We start from the raw sequence: 6,000 nt of genomic DNA, 5'->3' as shown, positions 1-6,000 counted from the left end.
GAACCAGGGCCACTGCCTGCCGCTGAACCCCAGCGGGGACCCCTACTTTGTGTTTATCTGTGGTGGCTACGCTTGCCCACCTGGGTGGGAACCCCGAGAATGACTCCAGACTTTTTCAGGGACTGCATGCCAGGGTATTTTTACAATTTATGTGTAGACTTTGTTCGGGTGGAAAAATTATTTTATGAAGACGAAACAAGCAATTGGGGTACCTACCTTATGGCATTTTTTACATTGAGAGTGTTAAAATTACCCCTACCCTAACCAAAACCCTCACAAATAGAGCCAGGGAAGGCCATGCAATAAAGGATTCTTGGGCTTGTATGCCTGATAACAAAAACTTATCACAGAAGACTGCAAAAAACACAGTCTTGCACAAAGCCCATTGCAACTTTGCACACAACAATGCTTCTGAAGGATATTTGCCCAACAACTGCCTGTCCAACCTGGGCCTGGCATCACCTTTGTTATTGATCTTTGTAGCCAAGGATAATCATTTCCAAATGATCATATAATCTTCCTCATTTTTTCTTTTGTCTTCCTTTACCTCCGTGAATATGCATATAGTTTACTCTGGCTTGCCTGTTTCTATTGCAAGGCTCTGTTTCCAAACGAATATCTTTTTCTTGTGGAGAGCCTCTCTCTGTTTGTTATTTAGGTTGATAAGAGAAATGTGAACATTTGAGAGCTCAGGTAAAAGGCCTTAGTCTACAGTGAAACTTTTTTGCACCCTTAGATGCTTACTTCCACTACAACTTGCAGGTGGGCCTTGAAAAGTTCTTGGAATAAGTTTGAGCTTTGGTCTTCTCCGATTCATTTAGCATAGATTCTCAAAATGTGGTCCCTGGACCCACAGCATCAGCATCACCTGGAGATTGTTAGAAATGCAAATCATCGGGCCTCATTCCAGACCCTCAGCTGGAAACTCTAGGGGCATGGCCAGACCCTCTGTAGCTGAACAAGCCATCCAGGTGGTTTTGATGCAGCTAAAGTTCTGGAACAACTAATGTAGCCCCATTTGGAAAACTTGGCTCTACAGGCCTCCCTAGCTGGTAAGCTGCTAGCATTTTTTGTTTGCTTGTTTGTTTGTTTTGATACAGGGTCTTGCTCTGTTGACCAGACCGTGACCTCCTGGGTTGAAGTGAGGACTCAGCCTCCTGAGTAGCCGGGACTACAGGTATGTGCCACCACCATACCCAACTACTTTTTGTATTTTTTTTTTTTTAGGGATGGGGTTTTAGCCCAGGCTAATCTCAAACTCCTGGACTCAAGCAATCTGCCCACTTTGGCCTCACGAACTGCTGGGATTATAGGCATGAGCCACTGTGCCCGGCCCTGCCAGCTTTGTATAAGCTGAGGAGTTTTTAAAAATACCTAGACTCAGGGCAAACCCCAGACACTTAAGTCAGATTCTCTGGGAGGTGAAGCCCAGGCACTGGTATTTTTAAAGTCTCTACAGATGGTTCTAATGTGCTGCTAAGTTAGAGAACCGCTGATCTAGACCAGGCCTTTTCAAACTTAATGTGCACGTGAATTACCTGGACCTTGTTAAAATGCAGATTCAGTCTGCATAGGCCTGGGGTGGAGCCTGAGCTTCTGCATTTTTAACAAGTCTCTAGAGGATGCTGCTGCATCTGGGCTGCTAACTACACTTGGAGATAGGAGGTTCTGGAGAGCAGAGGAAAGAGCATGAACCATAACCTAGGGGCTGGTAGTCCTGACTTCCGAGCCAAGGTTTGCCTTTATGTGGCTGGCAACTTGCTTGGACTCCTCCCTCAATTCTTTGGGCCCAAGGTTTGTCCTGCCTCAGAAGGATGTCAAGAAAATTGAGTGAGTAATGCAGAATTGTTTCTTAAAGTGTGTGCAGATGCTCCATGAATTTAGAGAGTATGTGGATGCACATTAGTAAATTTTAATAGTTGTGACCATCTTGTTATGAGTACTTAGAACAAGTAATAATGGCTTTTGATGTATAGTAGTAAGAAAGCTTCCTTTTAAAAGGCGTGTATTTAAGTTTCAAAAGTGGGTCTATTTAAAAATATATGAAATAAATAATAGTAGAGGTAATTGACAGATCAAAATTAGGAAGGCAGGATGAGAATGACTCAAGTTTGGGAAATGCTGAGAAAGCAGATGCCCAAGGGCTATGAAAACTTAAAAAAATAGGTAGCACTTGATTTTGATTGGCTGAATGAGATGATGTGTTTGATTATTTATGGGGTTGGCATTTGGCAACATGCACTGGGTGGCTGGGATCACTGTTTATTAAAAAATATTTGAGTCTCCACTTTGCACTAGATACTCTTTTAGTCTCTTGGAAAAGGGATTGGGGGGCAGGCAGGATAAAAACAAATCATTTATGCCCACAAGAAAATTGCAGGAAGATAAAAGTCATGAAATAAACTCTATGCTTCGAATTTAATATTTTTTATAGATTATGAGAAAAAAGTTTTGCTCACTATCAGCTAGGAAAGCTGTCTTAGCACAACCATTCATTCTTGCACAAATCAAAATCAAGACGAGCCAGATTTAATTTAATATTTTTTCACAGATTATGAGAAAAAAGTTCTAATTTAATTTTTTTATAGATTATGAGAAAAAAGTTTCGCTCTCTATCAGCTAGGAAAGCTGTCTTAGCACAACCATTCATTCTTGCACAAATCAAAATCAAGATGAGCCAGAAGGCTCCATTCTGACAGCTTCTAATGGAGAAGCTACATTTACTGGACATGGGGAAAGTTGCTGGGCTCTAAGGACTGTGCATTTCTTGAACTAGATAAATGGTCTTGGTGTAGCATAATACTAAAACTTCTTGTCGCAGCCTGTAAGGACAGAACTCAATCAGCCTGAAAAGGAAGTCAGTGACTCCGACTCAACACAGGAATGTTCTGTGATTCCTAAAGAAGGATGTAGGAGTGTGGCACAATTCAACCACAGTCTGTGGCCCTGTGCCTCTGCCTTGACACGAGTGGGATTTCCCAGCTGGTCATTTTCTTCTTATCTAAGACATTGGGAACAAATTACTTGACCTCCTCTGGGCTTCAGTACTCCCACTCATCAAATTAGAGGACTGGGCAGTCGCTAGGCTCTCTTTAGGCATCATATTTTAGTTTCTGTGATTTTAAATTTGAGAAGGGGTGTCTAAGGGAGAATACATAGGGGAGGGGGAAAGGCTTATTAAAAGTGTAGTTAGACACTGAATTTTTAAGAATTGCATTTTGTAATAATACCTTTACCTAATCAGGACTGACAATCTTACCTGATGACAGCACATGGAGGAATGGCTGCATTCAAAAATAAAAATGAAATAAAACAAGACCTTATTTGAACTTAGCAATAATGCTGATTCCTCTTTTTGATTTGAGGAGGTTATAGCTGTTGTAAATGCTTGAATTGGGTCTGCCCAGGCAAAACGGAGTCAAGAGTCCATGTCGGATGAATTTTAACAATGTAGACAATAGAAAGGGTTGCTTAAACTGCCCCTCTTTTACCAAAACACATTTACAAATGAAAGAACAACACTTCCATTTTTTAAAAACATTTTTTGAGATGAAGTCTTCCTTTGTCACCCAGAGTGGAGTGCAGTGGTGCGATCTTGGCTCACTGCAAACTTTGCCTCCCGGGTTCAAGTGATTCTCCTGCCTCATCCTCCCGAGTAGCTGGGACTACAGGCGCCCACCACCATTCCTAGCTAATTTTTGTATTTTTAGTAGAGACAGGGTTTCACCATGTTGGCCAGGCTGGTCTCGAACTCCTGACCCCAGGTGATCCGCCGACCTCGGCCTCTGAAAGTGCTGGGATTACAGGCGTGAGCCAACAGGCGTGGCCAAAAAATTTCCATTTTTAATTGCAGGGTTTGGGGAATTAAAATGCATCCGTAATTTCTTGCATCTCTCCGCTCGGGCTTGCATGAATGCAGAGGGATGGGGAGGCCTTCTTGAGGCAAGCATCCCCCTCTTGTCGCCTGCCATCTGGAGAGAGAGGGCTGTGGTTTATCTCACTTTAATCAGGAAGGACCCGATGTGTGGATGGAGAGGTCTGACGGCTTTGTTGCTCCATGTGGGAAAGAAACGGACAGAGTGAATTTGTGTATGATCCCTAAGGAGAAAGCGTCTTTGTGCTCTATTTCTTTTTGACCTGGAGCCCCTGAAAGCAAGCTAGTTACAAGTTGAAATAGGCCGTTTCTAAAGTGTGATTTTGTTTGTGTATGAGCCTTGATTACAAAGGGGAAAAAAACCCGCTTAATTTACATACACCACATGTAGTGCAGGATCCCCTGGGCTGTCTTTTCAGGTATCAGGGAACTTTGATGAAAGTCGCTTGTCTCATCTAGGAGTCATTTCATATTGTTTAGCAGAGCCTGGTATTAACATTTCCTTCCAACTGTTTACTGGAATCTGTGTGTTCCCTTCAAGTGATGCATACTAGGTGCACAGGCTTCCTGCCACTGTCATCCTAATCTTTCCGTGCAGACAGGAGCAGAGGGGAGAGCGCTGAGCCAGGCCCCAGCTTGCTTTTCTTTCCTGACACAGCCCGGCTCCACTGCACTTCTCAGCTCTTGCTCTAGGTGGTGCTGTTTGACCATTTTCTTCATGTGACCCTCCACTCGGTAATATAAATTCATTCGGAGGATGACCTGATATCAAAAAAAATTCCTTTTGATTAGTAGAATCAACTTGTTTCTTCTCACGATACTCTTCCCACTGAGACACATGGAGACAATTCTGACTCCAGGTTTGCAACCTTGAGATTTCTCTCAGATGCAATAAAAAAAAAAAAAGCATTTTGAGTGGCACAGTGATGCCTAGTGCATGATCATGTTTGTCTGCTCAAACATTAAAGGGAAACTTGTGGGTTTGAGGATGCCCAGCAGCACGACAGCTGCCAATGTAAATGAGCCGTATAGAGAGAGACGGGGCAGGAGGGGACTACAAACTTCAGAATATCAGCTGATCATTTATAAGTTAAAAAAAAAAAAGTCAAAAGGGAGCCCAGGATGGTGCAAGAAAGAGGAGAAAGGAAGATTTTCCTTGCAGCTAATCAGGAGAGTTCATAAGGGCTGATTACATGAGTGGAAGCCTTAAGTTCTTTTTTTAAAAAAATGTGAAAATTTGCATTTATGTATGTATGTATGTATGTATGTATGTATGTATGTATAGCTTCGTGTATTACCATTATTATTGCAATCAGCAAATGAATTTACTTCCTTTATCTCATGGGCTCCTTCCCACTCACTTCTGGCAGCACATTTTCCTTTCTCCTTCATCCCAGAACACCAAAGAACAGATGCGCTTCCTAACCCTGGCTCCAGGGGACTTTATACAATGTAAACAGTGCACCTCTAACATGGTTCACTGCTTAGAGAACGTGTGTCCCATTTTAAAACTGTGACTCCTTTATATTTTGCAGTGCTTATTTTAATAAGAGACATTGGACTTGTGACTTATTTTTCATGGAGGAGTGAGCTTACTGGTTGAAAGTAATCGATAAAATTGTTTTTCCTCTGATGCCATCAGCCAAGATCCTATGGCAATACTAAGAGGATGACACTGGGCTGGCACCCCCTCCATAACATATTTGGACCATGTTTTCCCCCCAGAATGCACATGCAATAGCTTTGGTTTGGCAAGAGAGAGATGGTGTACTTGGTTTCCTTCTGTCACACTTTTGGTGAAATGAATTAGACTTTTAAATCAGGAAATTCAGCGAGATGAGTTAGATTTTTACACAAGAGCAGTGGAGGACTTCCAGCTGGTTGGGGGAATGATACGGAAATATCTTGCTAAATCAGGGTCTGGTGGAATGCTGCTCCCCTGGCAGGCTCCTCTTCACAGGGAGCAATCTGTGGGTTGCTTATAGAACAGAGCGAGCAGGAGGCATAGCATGGTCTTGCTCAGGGGAAGACCCGGTGTTCAGATGTTTGTCATTAGGAACTGGGTGTGGGCTTTTTCAAGTTAAACTGAAGCAGCAGTTCTATTAGGAAGAGCCTCCCAGATCAGC

Source organism: Pan troglodytes, chromosome 19 (genome assembly GCF_028858775.2).
Source record: "Pan troglodytes isolate AG18354 chromosome 19, NHGRI_mPanTro3-v2.0_pri, whole genome shotgun sequence".
NCBI lineage: Eukaryota > Metazoa > Chordata > Mammalia > Primates > Hominidae > Pan > Pan troglodytes.
Note: the sequence above shows the minus strand (reverse complement) of the source record.